The following is a 21,132-nucleotide window of genomic DNA, read 5'->3' on the forward strand; positions in this document are numbered from 1 at the left end:
GACCAGAACTGCAACTTCTAACATATTAGGTGTTCTATATTTATCGTTGGTTACATTTCAACTCTAATTTGTTTAGTTTCACAGCTTCTCGTACCTTTAATGCATAGATACATCTCATGAATTTTGTCTATTTTCTCTTTCCTGTTCATATGCATATTCATTAGCTTGTCTGCACTAATTTATATTTGTTGTATTTTTTTTCATCACATATTCTTCTATTTGCTGCATTTTTTCTTGACAACAACAAAGAGCCAGTTTGCTTGCTAGTTATTGAGGAGGATTGGTTCCTTGTCAAATGGTGATTTATTTGATGGGAGTTCTAACAAGAGGTCATTGTACAATGGTTATTGCACCTCTTCTGGTGTTTCGCTTAAGTATAAGAAGCAAAAGGTTTATGTTGTTCGCCATTTTCCACATGGGTGTGGACAGAATGCTTTATTTATCAATCTGATGCCCCAGGATACTGAGGTAGTAGCATCATTAGGTGATAAAGAGAATTTGGTGGGTGATTAAAAGATGGTGAAAGTTCCAGAGGGTGATTGTGTCAAAGCTTCTGAAATTGGGAGTGAATCATCATCTCATCAATTAGCGGAAAGTCCGGTGAAGTTGGAATTGCCCAACATATTGAATGATTTGTTGGGGAAGGTGGTTGTTGCGGCTGGGAAGGTCAATGGAGCTGAATTGTCCCCTATTGTTAAGCCTCTAGGAAGTGGCTTGCCAAAAGCTTTAGAAAATAATGCACTAGAATTGTCAAAAGAGTTGCACGAAGTGGAAGTTCAGGCTGTGGTGAAGAGTGAGTGTGCACCATAAAGCAAAATTGTATTGGAGATTATTTTTATGGTTGATGGGATGGTAGTGCAAAAACATGGTTTCCTCCAGAGTGGCCTATTCGTGATGGCAATGTTTCGAAAGAGACTAACCTGAAAGCTAAATATTTTAGGAGAAGGGTTAGAACTATTCGTGAATTCCCTCATTTTTGTGGAATTAATGTTATTTGTCCGACTAAAGAAGAGCATCTGAGAATTGTCTTGGGAAACAAGACTTCAATTGCTCCAGTTGAGGCTGCTGTGCAGGGTTCGCTGTCAAGAGTGACAGTGAGAGCTAAAGAGGAATGCAGTCTAGTGAGAAAGACAGCAAGGACTGGCATTGAAGAATTGGATAGGCATGTTCGAGATAGAAATGCCAAAAAGAGGGATATGAAGAAGAAATTGCTTCCTTCTGGAAACGCTTTATATGAAAATAAAGGTGCACAGGTTGTCAAGGATAAGGGAGATTTTTCCATATGTGAGCAAGATGAAGATTCTCCTGCAGGTCAGAGTCCACATGATTTTTAGGTGATCTTGCCTCCTTTTGGTCCTGATAGCTCAAGTCATGGTAATGTGTGTAACAAAGTGAGGGAAATATAACATCTATTCCAAGCTATTTGTAGGAAGCTCTTGCAAGGAGAAGAAGCAAAGTTGAAGAAACAAGGATACTTGAGTAGAAGGCCTGATCTGAAAGCAGCACAAATTATCAGAGCTATAGGAAAAAAAAAGTTAACATAGGAAAACAGATAATAGGATCAGTGTCGGGAGTCGATGTAGGTGATGAGTTTCAATACTGGGTGGAGCTTGCTCTTGTTGGCATGCATCGTCTCTATCAGGCTGGTATTGATTACATGAAACATGGCGGGATGATCATTGCAACAAGCATTGTTGCCTCAGGTGGTTATGCAGATGATTTGGACAACCCTGATGTTTTAATATACTTTGGTCATGGAGGAAATATAACTGGTCGGGATAAACAACAACCAAAAGACTAGAAACTTGAAAGAGGAAACTTGGCTCTCAAAAATAGTATATCAGCAAAGAATCCTGTTCGGGTAATCCGTGGTTCTAAAGAGACAAAATTATCTACCTTGAATGCAAGAGCCAAGATTGTTCTGACATATACATATGATGGCTTGTATACAGTAGAGAGGTACACACATGATGTAGGGCCACATGGTAAGCTGGTTTTTAAGTTCAAGTTAAAGAGAATTTCAGGCCAACCAGAGCTTGCTTGGAAAGAAGTGAAGAAATCAAAAAGATTTAAAATTTGGGAGGGTCTTTGTGTTGGTGATATATCAAGAGGGAAAGAGTTATTTCCCATTTGTGCTGTGAACACCATAAACAATAAGAGACCACCCAAATTCAATTATATAACTAAGATGAAATATCCTGATTGGTACTGCCCTACTACTCCCAAGGGTTGTGATTGTATTGGTGGATGCTTGGACTCTAAAAAATGCTCATGTATGTTCAATAACGGAGGAAAGATTCCATACAACTGCAAAGGGGCTATCGTTGAAGCAAAGCCTCTGGTATATGAGTGTCGTCCTTCTTGCAAATGCCCTCCTTCTTGCTATAATAAAGTCAGTCAGCATGGCATGAAAATACAGCTTGAAATCTTCAAAACGAAGTCAAGGGGCTGGGGTGTTAGATCCTTAACTTCTACTCCTTCAAGAAGTTTTATATGCGAGTATATTGGGGAGCTTCTTGAAGACAAGGAAGCTGAAAAAACACAAAATGATGAATACTTGTTTGATAGTGGACACAATTTCAGTGATTGTTCTCTATTGGTGGACTTTTGACTCTCAAGCCTGTTGTACAGTCAAGTTCTAGTGAAGTTGTGGAGGATGAGCGTTTCACGGTCGATGCAGAACAGTGTGGGAATGTGGGGAGGTTCATCAACCATAGTTGTTCCCCTAACCTTTATGCTCAGAATGTCCTTTATGATCACGAGGACAAAGTAAACCCCACATAATGCTCTTTGCTGCAGAAAACATTCCTCCCTTGAAGGAGCTGACTTATCACTATAATTACTTAGTCAATCAGGTTCGAGATTCGAATGGAAATATTAAGATGAAGAGTTGCTATTGTGGTGCTGTAGAGTGCACTGGCAGGATTGTAGACGTCCCCGAACACCCCGGGAGGAACGAGCTCCCGTTCTGTTCATTTTTGGGGTCACTACAGCTCAGGACTCTCAATTTTGTCACGGTTCTAAGTCTGAACCAAAGAGTCCAAATCCGGCAAATCGTTTTGAGAAAAACAGATTTTTGAAAGAAGTGCCAAACATGGACTGCTTTTCCAGATACAGAGTCGTCACCTAAATGTTTTTTTAATGTGAAATTTAGGAAACCCTGACTCGGTGCCAAAGGCCACGTGTCCGTCATCAACAAAGTTGCCTCGGCTCGGGAACTTGGGTACGATTGGGGAAGGTCACTTCGTGAGCACCCCCGCTCGCCCGATCAAAGATCGGCCTCTACTAACCATGATATCTATTTTTGAAAACATTGTGAGTTCTTATTCCGGTTATTAGCCTAGGTTACTATGTGATGCGCACAGCACACAAGTATAGACTGGATCGCCTGAATTAGAACAAAACATTTCATGTTTGTTTATTTGAAAGATGGTTTGCTACTCGCAAGTAGGCTTAAAATGCAGATTTTGCCACCCTCAGGTGGGCTTAGAAAAGATGGTTTTGCCACTATCTAGTGGGCTTAAAACAAATAGTTGATGATTTATTCCAATTCAAGTAACCCAACCTTCACCCACAGGCATTCAGGCAGTTATATCATATAAGCACATAGCCTCATGGTAAGCATGCTATTCATGGCAGTCACTCACACGCATGCAAGGATGTTAAAGCATAAAACTTACCGGGTACTCCAAGCCAAAACAGAAACTCATTAGAAATCATGCATGAATCCTAAGTATACAGAAATGCCTAATGCAACACATGCAAAATGCAACTATAGCAGGCTCGGCTATTCTAAACATGGCATATGAGATGCTACAACTATCATGTATTCAATTTAGAATTGAAAAATACAATGCAGTTAGTATGATGCGCCGAGCCCGGTGCATGCAATACAGATGAATGATGCAAACATGCTGTCATACTGTATGCTAATTTAAACATGCCCTAATCTAACCATCATAAGCGGATAAATAAAATGGAGAAAGACGTGGGGTTGGGAGACATACAACACACACACGCACACTTATTACAGTTGTGCCCTCGCGCAGAGGGTCCGAATAAATAATACAGTTCCGAATAAAAGAATGTTACAGTCCAAATATTACAGTCCAAATAATATACAAATTCCTAATTAATTAACAAATCAACTAAGAAAATAAATAAAACTGGCATGCAAGCCAGGGACTGCCTTGCTTCTGATGGATGATGCATGTCCGGGTTGTCTTGCGCGGAAATCCACCGGGATGCCCCAATTAGCCTCTGTTTAGCAGTTATTCTTGAAACGCGTGCCAAGTCCCGAAAAGTTGCTGATTCTTCATTTTGCTGCAACAGAGAGCAGGAAAGGGGCATAGCAATGTATTTTCACAGATATATGCATGTCTCGATCCTCGTGCCACCAATCACGCATACCGAGGCATGATGGCCGAGGAGTCGAAATGCACAATTCAATATAGGATGAATGCACATGAAAACACAGCTAAAACCTAACTCCATCATGGATAATCCGGAGTGTCGGTGACTAGGAAATTGAGATACATTCCGTCACTCGGAGTACGAAATGCTCCTCGTTTCCCGTGCCCGGGCTAACTCCTATTCCGAACACGATGCAATATGCATGACATGCATGAAATGCAACTAAGATACAATCCTAACATACACAATGCTATGGAATGACATGCCTCGAAATACGTGCACACGGGCACGCAAATCGAGAAAATGACAGAATGCGATCTAAGATACAACCTAGTATGCACTATCCTGTAAAAATGAGATGCCTCGAAATGCGTGCACACGGGCACGCAAACCGAGGCAATGGCATATGCAATGTAAATGACATGGAAATGTGATATGGGCTTACACTAACATGAGAGAGCCTCAGCCACACTCACATAAGAGGCCGGTAGATGAAGATGAAGTGCCTCGAAATGCGTGCACACGGGCACGCAAACCGAGGCAATGGTATATGCAATGCACTATGGCTAAAATGGCATGGAAAATGCAACATGGACTTATACTAACATGAGAGAGCCTCAGCCGCACTCACATAAGAGGCCGATGGATGAAAATGAAGTGCCTCGAAATGCGTGCACACGGGCACGCAAACCGAGGCAATGGTATATGCAATGCAATGGCATGGAAATGGCATGCAAACATGTTAATGGATTTTCAGCAATGAAATGTGGGGGAAAACAGCCCCGAAATGAGGCGAAAACACACCCGATGCATGGAATCTCTCCCGAAATGCAAAATTAGGCACATAGAATGAACTACAGCTATACAAAGCATGCATAATTGGTACATGGAATGAAAAGACAGAAGCAAGGTAGCCCCAAAATAAGCATTTTACCAGTACAAATCATGGCCAAACAGCAAGCAAAGATAGGGCAACAATGGCATGCAAAAATGGCCCTAAACATGAGATTATGAAGCAACTCACAGCTGCTAACTCCAAATAGGTTAGGGCCCTTCAACAACATTGAAGAGGGGCCAAAAATAAGCCACTTTACAGAACTGTAAAAACCCTAAAAACAAACATAGATATGGCTAAGCTCTTATGCAAGAAAAAGGGCCAAAAGGTGGCCAAAGAGGCAAGTGGTATATGCAAAGCCCAAACTGAAAAATTCCCTTCTAAAACATTGAAGAGGGACCAAAAATATGCATATTTACAGAACTGTAAAAACTCCAAAACAGTATACAAACATGCTAGAAATGCAATACAAAAATGAGGCTCAAAAGAGGCTATAACACAAAGTCTACAAAATATTCACCAAACAGCCAAAGACCCTTAATGAAACATGTTAATAAGGTCAAAATAAGACTATTTCTAGGCCTGTAAAAAGACCAAAAACAGAAGCATGATAGGCTGCCAAAGCATGCAAGAAAATAGCATTCAAGGAGGATATTGAAGCAAGTGCAATATGAAGGGCTCAAACCGGGTTGAGCCCTTAATGAAACAAGAAAATGAGCTCAAAAAAATGACCTTTTCAGTTTTGGTCGGAGCTCAAATCAATAAGCATGTATGGCTTACAAAAGGTGCAAGAAATGGACCAAAAAGGGGGAAATGCTACTCACCCTTGAAGACCAATGCTTTTGTTGCTTCTTGGACCAACTTTGATGACTTTAAGCTGCTGGAATTCCTCCCCTTGCTGCTGGAATGGAGTAGTGGTGATGGAGCTTGATGATGATGAAGAAATGGAGCCCAAAACTTGAAGGAAATGGGGTGATATGTATGTATATGCTCCAACCAATCCTTCTAACCCTCTTTTCTTGAGTTGGGAGGCCAGCAAAAAATGCAAGAGAGGGAGAGAAGACTCTAGGCCAAAGTGGAGGGAATTGAGGCTCTTGTTCCCCCACAAAATATCCCCCGGATATAGATATTTTCTGGGGAAAACAGCCGTACAGCTGTAAAGTGTGCAGAGAGAGGAACATGGCCGGCCCATTATTTTTGTTTCAGGTGGCCGGCCGGCCACCACCCCTAGCCGGCCGGCTAGGGGTCAAAAAGGCCAAGTTCAAATAGTGGTCGGCCACCACAAAAAGGTGGCCTCCCGTGTCCCCTCTTCACAACCCTGTGGTTCGAATTTGGAAACTCTAAAACAGGAGAGAGAACAAGCCATTTTGAGGAGGGGTTCAAAAGGTTCAAATGGAATTAATGGCCGGCCATAAACTTTTAGGGTCCTCCCATGTGTGTACATCACAAATATGTGGTTCAAAGTTCAAGAAAGTGGCCCAAGGGTGTTCAACATTGGCTCGGAAGGAGGGGTTCAAAAGGGTCAAGAAACATTAGTGGCCGGCCATGAACTTTTAGGGTCCTCCCATGCGTGTACATCACAAATATGTGGTTTGGGTTTGAAGAAAATGGCTCCAAGGTGTTCAACATTGGCCCGGAAGTGCGAAAAACGGGTGTCGGAGGGCGAAAATGGAACATAACTGGTTTCCAAGATAATTGCTGCCCTCCCACCCTCCAGTGACCTCCCTGGTGATGAAACAGAGGCATCTGCCAAAAATGAACGAAAACCGATGCAAAACGAATGCTCGGGGGCCAAAACACGCAGTTTGGGGTCCCGAAAATGGGCTGTTAAGCACCGAAAGTGGCGTTCGGCCACGAAGTGGGTTTCTCAGACCCCAGTGTCCCTCAAAAGGGAGAAAATAAGATGTATGCCAAAATTTAGAGTAAACGGAGATGGTTAAGCGGTCCCGAACCGAGGCACACGACCAACGGTCCCGAAAAACCGGAAACCGGACTCCGAAATGGGCAAAATGGCCTGCGGCCACAAAATGTAGCCCACGGCCACTGAGAGATGGTCTACTGGACCCCTCCCTTCCCTCAGGAAAAGAAATCGAGAAAACCGAGTCTGGTTCGCAAACCGAGGCAAGGCACAGAAGAGGGTTCGGAAGTCCGGAGGCAGGGCTCGCAGCCGCGACTCTGAGACTTCTGAACAAGCACTACATGCAATATCACCAAGTGCTCAACTGGTGACGTCTGAGTCTCAAGGTCGGTCAAAAATGGGGTGTCTACAGTTGCCCCTCTTTGACAGAACTCGGAAGTCATAAGAATGACGGGAGTGAATGTCAAAGCCCAGAGACGACCCATTTTTGACAAGGCCGAAGACTTAGACAAAGCAGACAAGATAGACAAAGATGTGCCCGCAGGCAGGGGCAAAATGCAAATGATATGCAAGAAGATTTTGAAGATTGGACTTATACGCTACGCGAGGCCGGTTTTGAAAGTTGGACTTATACGCTACGCGAAGCCGGTTTTGAAAGTTGGACTTATACGCTACGCGAGGCCGGTTTTGAAAGTTGGACTTATACGCTACGCGAAGCCGATTTTGAAAGTTGGACTTATACGCTACGCGAAGCTAGTTTTGAAAGTTGGACTTATACGCTACGCGAAGCCGGTTTTGAAAGTTGGACTTATACGCTACGCGAAGCCGGTTTTGAAAGTTGGACTTATACGCTACACGAAGCCGGTTTTGAAAGTTGGACTTATACGCTACGCGAAGCCAGTTTTGAAAGTTGGACTTATACGCTACGCGAAGCCGGTTTTGAAAGTTGGACTTATACGCTACGCGAAGCCGGTTTTGAAAGTTGAGGATTCATGCAATGCACTGTAATGTAGTGGCTAAAATGCAATATAATGGCTAAGAGGTAAAGGTACCTTACAGGGGCAACTGGCAATGACTTACCTCATGCTGCTGGGGATCTTTCGCTTCTTCTTGGTTGAACTGCAGGTACTACTTTTCTTCCTAACCAAGGTCGCAGCTTTCCCTATTCTCCAACGGGGTGACAGACTAGGTTGGTTCAGTATCCAGAATTGAGGTGCATACACGCTATCTCAACCTATGGGGCTTCCATACAGATTTCAAGCCGAGGACACGCCTATGGGTATTTAAACCAGACTTTAGTCTCGAAAATCCCGAACCTTTGGGTTCTAGGCATAAGCCATTCGAACTCTAGTTTCCACCGTCTCAGTTGGTCTCCTAGGAACTCACCGCGAACACAGGCAGGTGGCTATACCAGACCACCGGAAGTCGTTCGGGCACGACAAACACCAAAGGAATTGCACTTTTAGAGGATTTAAGGTCTCCTAGACCGGGGAGTGCACAAGACAGTGCAATGCAGAGTGAATGCACAAAATAGTGCTAAACAGATAAGGTGCGCGAGATAGCGCGATACAATGCACTAACAAGTACAGGTAAGATGCGCAAGATAGCGCGATGGAATGCATGCAAAATGCAAGTAAGGCGCACAAAACAGTGCAATGCGCAAGAAAGCGCGAGTGATTTGAAATACACAAGACAGTGCGAGTGATTCGAAATGCACAAGAGAGTGCGATTGAGATGCGTAAAATAGAGCGGAATGTAAACTGCACAAAACAGTGCGATGCCCAAAATGGCGCGAGTGATTTTGAAATGCACTAAACAGTGCGATACGCTAAACAGCGCGATTGAAATGCACTAAACAGTGCGATACGCTAAATAGCGCGATTGATTTTGAAATGCACTAGACAGTGCGATACGCTAAACAGCGCGATTGAAATGCACTAAACAGTGCGATACGCTAAACAGCGCGATTGATTTGAAATGCACTAAACAGTGCGATACGCTAAACAGCGCGATTGATTTGAAATGCACTAAACAGTGCGATATGCTAAACAGCGCGATTGATTTTGAAATGCACAAGACAGTGCGATACGCTAAACAGCGCGATTGAAATGCACTAAACAGTGCAATACGCTAAACAGCGCGATTGATTTGAAATGCACTAAACAGTGCGATACGCTAAACAGCGCGATTGATTTAAAATGCACTAAACAGTGCGATACGCTAAACAGCTCGATTGATTTGAAATGCACTAAACAGTGCGATACGCTAAACAGCGCGATTGATTTTGAAATGCACAAGACAGTGCGATACGCTAAACAGCGCGATTGAAATGCACTAAACAGTGCGATACGCTAAACAGCGCGATTGATTTGAAATGCACTAAACAGTGCGATACGCTAAACAGCGCGATTGATTTGAAATGCACTAAACAGTGCGATACGCTAAACAACGCGATTGATTTTGAAATGCACAAGACAGTGCGATACGCTAAACAGCACGACTGAAATGCACTAAACAGTGCGATACGCTAAACAGGGCGATTGAAATGCAATGCACAAAACAGTGCGATACGCTAAACAGCGCGATTGATTTGAAATGCACTAAACAGTGCGATACGCTAAACAGCGCGATTGATTTTGAAATGCACAAGACAGTGCGATACGCTAAACAGCGCGATTGAAATGCACTAAACAGTGCGATATGCTAAACAGCGCGATTGATTTGAAATGCACTAAACAGTGCGATACGCTAAACAGCGCGATTGATTTTGAAATGCACAAGACAGTGCGATACGCTAAACAGCGCGATTGAAATGCACTAAACACTGCGATACGCTAAACAGCGCGATTGATTTGAAATGCACTAAACAGTGCGATACGCTAAACAGCGTGATGGATTTGAAATGCACTAAACAGTGCGATACTGTAGACACCCCATTTTTGACCGACCTTGAGACTCAGACGTCACCGATTGAGCGCTTGGTGATGTTGCATAATGTGCTCGTTCAGAAGTTTCCGAGTCGCAGCCGTGAGCCCTGCCTCCGGACTTCCGAACCCTCTTCTGTGCCTTGTCTCGGTTTGCGAACCAAACTCGGTTTTCTCTGTTTCTTTTCCTGAGGGGAGGGAGAGGTCCCGTAGACCATCTCTCAATGTCTGTAGGCTACATTTGGTGGCCGTAGGCCATTTTGCCCATTTCGGAGTCCGGTTCCCGGTTTTCGGGACCGTAGGCCGTGTGCCTCGGTTCGGGACCGCTTAACCATCTCCTATTGCTCTGATTTTTGGCATACATCTCATTTAATCCCTTTTGAGGGACACTGGGGTCCCGGAAACCCACTTCGTGGCCGAACGCCATTTTCGGTGCTTAACAGCCCATTTTCGGGATCCCGAACTGCGTGTTTTGGTCCCCGAGCATTCGTTTTGCAACGGTTTTCGTTCATTTTTGGCAGGTACCTCTGTTTTATCACCAGGAAGGTCACTGAAGGGTGGGAGGCCAGCAATTGTTGCAGCAACCAGTTATCTCTCCTCCGGAGCCTCCCGGCGCCCGTTTTTCAACTTCCGGGCTAATGTTGAACACCCTAGGGTTAGTGTTGCCAACTTTCAACCACATATTTGTGATGTACACACATGAGAGGCCCCTAAAAGTTGGTGGCCGGCCATTAAGGTTACCTGACCCTTTTGACCCCTTTCTTCCGGGCTAATGTTGAACCTCTTGGACCTTTTTTCTTGAACTTTGAACCACATATCTGTGATCTACACACATGAGAGGCCCCTAAAAGTTTATGGCCGGCCAGTAATTCAACTTGACCCTTTTGAACCCCTCTTTCCGAGCTAATGTTGAACCCCTTAGACCCACTTTCTTGGAATTTTAACCACATGGCTGTGTTGTACACACATAGGAGTACCTCCCCAGTAGCTGGCCGGCCAGAAAATCTCATTGAACCTTTTGACCCCTAGCCGGCCGGCTAGGGGGTGTGGCCGGCCGGCCACCTCCAACAAAAGTGAGAGGTCGGCCGTGTTCCTTGCACTGTGCACTTTACAACTGTTGGGCAATATCCCCCAGACAAGATATTTATCCGGGGGATATTTTGTGGGGGAAGTTTGCTCTCCTTTTCCCCCACCTTTACACCCCCTTTTGAACCCTTATAACCAGCTGGTGGCCTCCTCTTTTGGGGTTAGAAAAACTCTCCTTCAAGCTTCCATAGCCAACTCCATCTCCATAGCTTCCAATTCTTCAAAAAACCCTAAGTCCCTAACCATTATTCCTTCTACACCACCACGCTCTACCACCACCATCTCATTTCCAGCAACAAGGAAGGTTTCCCAAAGGTCAAAGAAGCTACAAATCCATCCAAGAAGCAACAAAAGTTTGAGTCTTCAAGGGTAAGTAATACTTTTACCCTTTTGACCCTTTTTCTTGATCTATTTCTAAGCCTCACTTCCTTTTTGTTTCAAGCTCTGGCCCTAACTGAAAAGGGCCATCTTTTGAGCTCATCTTCACTTTTCATTAAGGGCTCAACCCTGTTTGAGCCCTCCATGGCACACTTGCTTCATTGATCCTCTTGTATGTCATAGTTTTGCATGCTATTTTTGACCCATGAGCAATCTGTTTTCGAGCATGTTGTAAACTGATATTAGGCTTATTTTGAGCCCCTCTTAAACATTGGAGAAGGGCTCAACATTTTTTGGTACTTCCATGTGTCACTTGTAGTTATATCCCTTATTTGGTCCCATTTTTGCATAAATTGGCAGCCCTCTTTGCTTCTGTTTTTGGACCTTGGACCGAACTGAAAGTGGCCTTATTTTGGCCTATACTTCATGTTTCATTCACACTTTTTTTCTGTTTGGTGATTATTTTGTATACTTCATGTTATAGCACCTTTTGAGCCTTATTTTGCATCACATTTTTAGCATATTTGTATACTGATTTTGAGGCTGCCATATACTGTAAATGTTCATATTTTTGGTCCATCTTCAGTGTTGTAGAAGGAAGTTTTTCAGTTTGAGTTTTTCTTATATCACTTGCTTCATTACCCCTCTTTTGACCCCTATTCTTACATGCTATTTTTGCCATACCTATACTTGCTGTTTGGCCATGTTTATAACTGTGAAAGTGCATCTTTTGGGACTGTCTAGCTTCTGTCTTTGCATTGCATGTCCATATTGTGCATGTTTGGCATAGCTATAGGCCATTTCGGGTGCCTAATGTTGCATTTCGGGACATTTCCTTGCATTTCATGTCATTTCGCTTCATTTCGGGACTGTTTTCCCCCATATTTTAATGCTGAAATTCCATTAGTATGCTTGCATATCATTTTTGCCATGTTTCATCGCATTTTGGCATTGCCTCGGTTTGCGTGCCCGTGTGCACGCATTTCGAGGCACTCCATTTTTATCCGCAGGCATCCTATGTGAGTGTGGCTGAGGCTCACTCATGTTGGTATAAGCCCATTTGTCATTTCCATGCCATTTCATCGCATTCCGTCATCGCCTCAGTTTGCGTGCCCGTGTGCACGCATTTCGAGGCACTCCATTTTTATCCACAGGCATCCTATGTGAGTGTGGCTGAGGCTCACTCATGTTGGTATAAGCCCATTTGTCATTTCATGTCATTTTCATTGCATTTTATCATCGCCTCGGTTTGCGTGCCCGTGTGCACGCATTTCGAGGCACTTCATTTTTATCCACCGGCATCCTATGTGAGTGTGGCTGAGGCTCACTCATGTTGGTATAAGCCCATTTGTCATTTCATGTCATTTTCATTGCATTTTATCATCGCCTCAGTTTGCGTGCCCGTGTGCACGCATTTCGAGGCACTTCATTTTTATCCACCGACATCCTATGTGAGTGTGGCTGAGGCTCACTCATGTTGGTATAAGCCCATTTGTCATTTCATGCCATTTCATCACATTTTATCATCGCCTCGGTTTGCGTGCCCGTGTGCACGCATTTCGAGGCACTTCATTTTTTACCCGTCGGCATCCTATGTGAGTGTGGCTGAGGCTCAATCATGTTGGTATAAGCCCATTTGTCATTTCCATGTCATTTCATCGCATTCCATCATTGCCTCGGTTTGCGTGCCTGTGTGCACGCATTTCGAGGCACTTCATTTTTTTATCTGCCGGCATCCTATGTGAGTGTGGCTGAGGTTCACCCATGTTGGTGTAAGCCCATTTGTCATTTCCATGTTATTTCATCACATCATATCATCGCCTCGGTTTGCGTGCCCGCGTGCACGTATTTTGAGACACATATCATCGCCTCGGTTTGCGTGCCCACATGCACGTATTTCGAGACACATATCATCGCCTCGGTTTACGTGCCCGCGTGCACGTATTTCGAGACACATATCATTACCTCGATTTGCGTGCCCGCGTGCACGCATTTCGAGACACATATCATCGCCTCGGTTTGCGTGCCCCGCATGCACGTATTTCGAGGCACCTCATTTTCATAGCATTCTGTCATCTTCTCGGTTGGCGTGCCCGTGTGCACGCATTTCGAGACATCTCATCTTCATAGCATTGTGTATGTTAGGATTGCATCTTAGCTGCATTTCATGCATATCATGCATATTGCATCGTGTCCGGAATAGGAGTTAGCCCGGGCACGGGAAACGAGGTACATTTCGTACTCCGAGTGACGGAATGTGTCTCAATTCCCCCAATCGCCGACACTCCGGATTATCCATGATGGAGTTAGGTTTTAGCTGTAGTTTCATGTGCATTCATCCTATATTTAGTTGTGCATTTCGACTCCTCGACCATCATGCCTCGGTATGCGTGATTGGTGGCACGAGGATCGCGACATGCATATATCTGTGCAAATACATTGCTATGCCCCTTTCCTGCTCTCTGTTGCAGCAAAACGCAGAATCAGCAACCTTTTGGGGCTTGGCACGCATTTCAAGAACAGGTGTAAACAGAGGCTAATTGGGGCATTCCGGTGGATTTCTGCGCAAGACAATCCGGACATGCATCATCCATCAGAAGCAAGGCAGTCCCTGGCCTGCACGCCAGTTTTATTTGCTTTCTTAGTTAATTCATTAATTAATTAGAATTTTGTAATATTTTGGACTGTAATATTCTTTTATTCGGGACTGTAATATTGGGACTGTATTATTTATTCGGACCCTCCGAGTGAGGGCACAACTGTAATAAGTGTGGGTGAGTGTGATGTATGTCTTCCAACCCCACGTCTTTCTCCCTTTTATTTGTCCGCTTATGATGGTTAGATTAGGGCATATTTAAATTAGCATACAGTATGACAGCATGTTTGCATCATTCATCTGTATCGCATGCACCGGGCTCGGCGCATCATACTAACTGCATTGTACTTTCAATTCTGAATTGAATACATGTTAGCTGTAGCATTTCATATGCCATGTTTAGAATAGCCGAGCCTACTATAGTTACATTTTGCATGTGTTGTATTAGGCATTTCTGTATAATTAGGATCATGCACGATTTCTAATAAGTTTCTATTTTGGCTTGGAGTACCCGGTAAGTTTTATGCTTTAGCATCCTTGCACGCGTGTGAGTGCTGCCATGAATAGCATGCTTACCATGAGGCTATGTGCTTATGTGATATAACTGCCTGAATGCCTGTGGGTGAAGGTTGGGTTATCTGAATTGGAATAAATCATCAAATGTTTTAAAGCCTACCTGCGGGTAGCAAACCATTTTCAAAAACAAGCATGAAATGTTTTGTTCCAATTCAGGCGATCCAGTCTATATTTGTATGTTGTGAGCATCACATAGTAACCTAGGCTAACAACCGGAATAAGAACTCACAATGTTTTTAAAAATTGATATCATGGTTAGTAGAGGCCGGTCTATGACCGGGCGAGCGGGGGTGCTCACGAAGTGACCTTCCCCAATCGTACCCAAGTTCCCGAGCCGAGGCAACTTTGGTGATGACGGACACGTGGCCTTTTGGCACCGAGTCAGGGTTTCCTAAATTTCCCAAAATAAAATATTTAGGTGGCGACTCTGTATCTGGCAAAGCAGTCCATATTTGGCACTACTTTTTCAAAAATCAGTTTCTCAAAACGATTTGCCGGATTTGGACTCTTTGGTTCAGACTTAGAACCGTGACTACAAAGTCGAGTCCGAGCTGTAGCGAGGTCCCCCGCGGGCTTGTTACAGATACGCTAAACAGCGTGATTGATTTTGAAATGCACAAGACAGTGCGATACGCTAAACAGCGCGACTGAAATGCACTAAACAGTGCGATACGCTAAACAGGGCGATTGAAATGCAATGCACAAAACAGTGCGATACGCTAAACAGCGCGATTGATTTGAAATGCACTAAACAGTGCGATACGCTAAACAACAGGATTGATTTTGAAATGCACAAGACAGTGCGATACGCTAAACAGCGCGATTGAAATGCACTAAACAGTGCGATACGCTAAACAGCGCGATTGAAATGCAATGCACAAAATAGTGCGAGTGAGATACAACCACAAGATGCACAAGACAGTGCTAGTGAGATACAAAGTGTAAGTGCGCAAGATAGTGCGAGTGAATGCATGTTCTATGCAAATGAGGTGCATTTTCTATGCAAGTATGGAAGAGTGCATTTTCTATGCAATATTGAAAGCAAGCATATTCTATGCATGAAACAAGGAAAGCATATTCTATGCGGAATCGAAAGCAAGCATATTCTATGTATGAATCACAACGATGCGCGGCACGCATGCCACAGAAGTGTATACGAAAGTGCACATTCTATGTAGTAGAGGAGCATCAAACATGTACCCTGGTGCCTCTGATTTATCTCTGAGAGGACTTTGCAACACACTCAGCTCAAAAAGGGCACACCCTGTTCATATTGGCGAGAGATAACATCTGCTACTGCTGCTTTAATTGCCGTTCTGGCTTGAAGCATGCTTAAGCTTGGAGTAGAGGCACGCTCATTCTTCAGGGCACTGGCAAGGCCTGAAGAGGTACATATGGAATGCAATCGCAGAATTTTCTGAAGGTGAAACACACTCAGATGCTCAAAATTTTCCCTATTTTCTTTTGCTGCGTAGTCCGAAACTTATATAGCTTCAGATAGGTCCTTGTTTTACCGTTCACACTTATCGGGGGTGGACCCTGCGGTTTTATGAAAGAACAAATCTTGTTTTGTACAAATGTGGAGAATGGCACAGCACTCTGGGCACAAAAAAGATTTTTGGAAATTGGGAAATGAGTTCTTAACCGGGTATTGAGCCTACGACTGCACACAGTGAAAAAGACTCAGCAACAGAAAACAAAAAGGTAAACAACCTAAACACATCGATTAACACTCGAAGCGACTCACAACAAGAATCGAGACAGACAAAATAAAACACAAGACTCAAATGCGCACATGGAGCCTGTTTCCCCGGGTATTGTTTCCCACCCTTTCTTATTTGTGACCCTCACATCACTCGGCCCTCAAGCTCTATTTTTCTGAAAAAGCCCTCTTCTCACTTTTTCTCTCATCGCACATCTCTCTATTCTTTAATCTCTCATTTTTTATCCCTCCCCTGGGTGGTTGATGGATGAACAAGAAGTTGCGGGCTCACACCCAACATAATTAGCTCGCGGCTATTTCCTCTAGTGACATCTGTCGATGCGTCGGATAAGGGAATGGGGCATCTCGATCCATTCCAATTCGTGCTTCGCACTCGGCTTGATACCTCGCTGCTTGAAGGATGCAAGAGCTTTCAACCCTTTGTCGTTAACTTCAGTTATCCCCTTTTCTGGCGGGTAGAGTGCCCTTTTGGCAAGTAGAGTTCCCTTTCTGGCAAGTAAGTTGACAACAGGAGGAAGACAGGACATCTGACTCAATTGTGCCCCTATTTCATCATTTTGACCATTTTTATTTTGGTTTTAAAACAATTTTGACCAACATGAAAGTTAGATTAACATGCTTGTTCAATTTTTGATTTGAAAATCATGCAAGTCAGGCTATGAGCACTGAAAATTTTCCTTTTTTGGTCCAAGAAATGGTCCAGTTTTTGGAAAAGATGAAACAATTTTCGAGAAAATCAGTCAACCTCAATAAAAATTCTCAAAGACTATTTTCGCAAACGGCCGATGCTTAACAAGCGCAGAACTTACTCTTGAGACGTACAACCTCGGATTTGGACGAAAATTGCCCCCTTGCTCGAAGAGAGCTGCATGGCAACGGAAAGTTGCCCCTTGTTTGAAAGGCGCCGCGGCGCATTGAATGGCAACAGAAAGTTGCCCCTTGTTTGAACGGCATCGCGGTGCGTTGAATGGCAACGGAAAGTTGCCCCTTGTCTGAATGGCACCGCGGCGCGTTGAACGGCAACGGAAAGTTGCCCCTTGTCTGAATGGCACCGCAGCGCATTATAATCAGTCCTCGAAGTGATGATTGCAACCGAACACTCGGATACAGAAAAGGCAAAGATTATCAGAACCATTACATGGACATGATCGAATTTGAAGTGTTTTAGGACTGGACTTCAGAATGAAGTTGCCTACGTATCCCAAGGATGGGAATCAAGCCTTACGTAGTTCGGGGTTAAGGTACACTCGGGTATTAACCTCTCCTTTTTAGGCTCTAACTTTTGCCAAGGCGCCCGTTGCGGGTTTTCAACCTTGCGAGCTTTGTTCTTCTTTTCTTTTCAATTCTTTCCATTTCTTTCTCCTTTTTTTGTTCTTTTGCATTTTTTGTATTGCTTCTTTTTTGTATTTTTCTCTTGCTCTAACTTTTGCCTGGGTCGCCCTTCCGGGTTTTCGGCCCAGCGAGCCTCTCAAGGGTAAAAGTGTGACAAGTCCATGCCTAATGGTTTTAGGATTTCGAAGTCATCTGTATCCAAGAGAGTGGCTGTTGTATCGATTTGCAGAAGGATCCATCTTCGGCTCTTCGAGCACATCAGACATTTTCGCCTCTAGTTCGAGGGGTGTTTCTGTTCTAGCTTCGCAAGCTTCTTCTGATGATATCTGATCTTCTTGATCTGACTTTCTTGCCTCATGTTCGAGGGCTGCTTCAAATCCGGCCACACGGGCTTCACATTTGTAGTTGACCGTTGAACGTTCTAAATGGGCCCAAGGTTTGAAAGCAAGAGCTCGAGTCTCGAGGCTGAGAACGATCCTAAGCTGTACGATCTCAAGAGTGATTCCACACAAGTCTTCACAGGACCGCGCAAAACATTTTGTTTTTGAAAATTTTTAAGAAAGCGACAAATCGCTCGCGCTGAAGATAGTGTAGAACCAATCTGGATCAAGCCAGGATCCTTCCCAGTACTCACGTTAACAATCATGATTTCATTCATTAAGGGTTTAGCATGCCTCTCTTTCTCTCAATTGATCAAAATTTGCAAAACCCGAGGAATTCCTTCCTCTTCGTTTTCACCGCAGTATTCGAAAAGTTTTGAAAAACTTAGGTCAATGCAATGATTTTGGGGTGCAGAAGAGTAGACGAAAAGTACTGCTGTTTCATTCAAAGTTTCTGGCACAATTGGCACATGGCCGAGGCAAACACAAGAGCGTGAAAAACCACTGCTGTTTCATTCAAATCTGTTGGTACAACTAGCTCCAAGGCAGAAACAGACTCACAAGGAAGCGAAAAGACAGACGCAAAACAAAATAATGATATCCGAGGTAACACCCCCAGAATCATCCGACTTCTGTACAACAGGACTGACTCGATACAACAAGACAGACCCTACTGACTCAGTAAGAAAAGACTGACTCTGTACAAAACAACAAGACTGACTCAATACCGAAGTCAGACAGTACAAAAACCAGCATTCACAAATGCTCAAAACAGTGCGTGCCATACACCATATCTGAAATAAACTGAACGCCGCCCGCAGGTGGTTCATCCCTCGATCACATCACATTATCCCCTACAAGTTCACTGATCAAGTGCCGATAGACTTTGCAGGACCTGGTGCGGGGATGACTCCATTGTCAAATAGATCCTGTACTTCATGGCGAAGACGGAAGCAGGCGTTGGTAGTATGGCCAGTTTGTTGATGGTACGCGCAGTACTGGGTAGTATCATGTGTAGCCGGAAGAGGGTTCGGGAGAGGCCGAGGCTCAAGGGGTTTGAGATGGCCTTGTCCAACAAGGATTTGGAGAGCTTTGGACAAAGGCATATAGAGGGCATGGAAGACCCTCTGACCTCGGGGTTGGTACTTCAAGGCTTGTGGATTTTTACTGGGCGCACCAGCAAAGGGATTGGCAGGTGCTGGCCTAGTTTGCCGATCTCTTCCGAGTGGAGGATTAGAGATAACAGGATCGTCTCTGGTATGATAGCCCTTCCCCCGATGTTCCCTTTGATTCGGACTGCCTCCAACCTGAGTAGCGAAAGTGTCATCCACAGCTTTTGCAACAACTGCGAGGACTTGCTCTTTGTTCAGTCCCTCGGCTTTCAAAGCCTCAACAGCCAACAGAAGATGTTCATTGGGATCCATGTCCGCCCCTATCTTGTTCCTCCCACTCACCTCCATTCTGCCAAGGGATTGGCTTTCCTCAAATGCAGCTCGTCCCAACATCGGGGAGTCTCTTGACATGAAGTTCCCGGTATGTGGTGTGGTCGATGATGGAGCCAATGTCCCGGAGGCCAGATCTGTCACGGTTTTTTGAAGATCTTTAATCATTCCCATCAACTCAGAAGTAGTGGGTTCACGGGTTTGAGATGGTTGAGGTTCAGGTGCACCCATCATGCATAAGTCCATGCTTTCTGGGATAAACACCTCAGGCTTGGGTAGATGGGCCGGGGTGATGTATATGCTGGGGTCAAAGGTGGATGGCAGTATGTGGATGTGATTGAGGTAGGCAGAAGATGTTTGGTCATTGGGGTCTGAAGGTGGAGCTATCGTCCGGTTGTCGATGAGATTTTGGACCTCATGACGAAGGCGGTAGCAACTGTCGGTGCCATGACCGCGCTGCTGGTGGTACACACAGTACTTGGCGGGGTTATGTCTGGCTGGGAGTGGGTTGGGAAGAGGTTGAGGATCGAGGGGTTTGAGATGCCCTTTTTCCATCAAGGCTTTCAGTGTGCTAGTCAGGCTCATATAGAGGGGGGTGAAAGTTCTACCCTGAGCTCGGGCTGGGCCAGCTGTTTGTAGGCTTGGTTTGGCAAAAGGGTCGGCTGTGGCGACTGTATTGATTTCGGTGGGTTTGGGAATAGCGCTACTACCAGCGTTGGTACTCCCTGAAATCACCTTCCTTGTCAGTTCCCTTGTCCTGGGAATGATCCCGCTGTTGAACGCATTCTCGACTTGAACCCCCAGTTCATGCAAACTTTTGAAAGTGAATAGTGGAGCAACTATCAACTTTTGCAACATATCATGCTCGAGATTTCGGACCATCATCTGCACTTGATCCTTCTCAGAAGGGCGACGATCTGTCATTTGTGCTGCCTTTGCTCTCCACCTTGCAACGAATTCCACAAAAGGCTCTGTTGGGTTCTGGCGGGTTGCTTCAAGCTCTTAGATGGTCATTTCAACTTGGGTATTGTAGGAATACTGATCGACAAAGGCCTCAGCCAGTTCTTCCCAGTTTTGCTTCACTGTATCCTCCAATTTGGTATACCAAGTAGCTGCTACACCCGACAGGGTTCTTCCATACAGAGAGAGTTTCTGTGGCTTAGTCAGACCCATCGGCTTCAGGACATCTAAGAAAAGTCGGATATGTACCATTGGATCTCCAGACCCGTCGAAACGGTCGATATATGGCATTTTGAATCTGTCTGGGAGCCGGATGGAAGCCTCGATGTGCCCATCCTCAATGCCAGGAATGGAGTTAAGGCCCTATGCCTTTTTGAATTGCTTCTCAAGGTTTGTAATTTTCACTGCAGTCAGATTGAACTCATCAACATGAAAGGGTTGAGTTCTCTCATTAGGCTGCACCAGGGGTCTGAGCACCTGAGCTTGAGCCAACCCTTCTTGAGGATTCAGACACTGCAAATCTTCAACTGGCGGAATTGGGTCAAAGTTCGGCTGGGGTCCCAAAGCTGGATGTGAGGCAGATGCCCCAGATGGGCACTGCGTTTCAATACTGGTCTCAGCCTGCATGG

At 44.6% G+C, this 21,132-nt stretch overlaps 1 pseudogene; it reads left to right on the forward strand.

Moving 5' to 3' along the window:
• Window positions 1-849: 849 nt before the first annotated feature.
• The window catches only part of LOC114301535 (histone-lysine N-methyltransferase, H3 lysine-9 specific SUVH5-like), a 32,978-nt pseudogene continuing 12,695 nt past the window's right edge, over window positions 850-21,132 (forward strand).

Source organism: Camellia sinensis, chromosome 11 (genome assembly GCF_055761805.1).
Source record: "Camellia sinensis isolate YWXY chromosome 11, ASM5576180v1, whole genome shotgun sequence".
Classification (NCBI taxonomy): domain Eukaryota; kingdom Viridiplantae; phylum Streptophyta; class Magnoliopsida; order Ericales; family Theaceae; genus Camellia; species Camellia sinensis.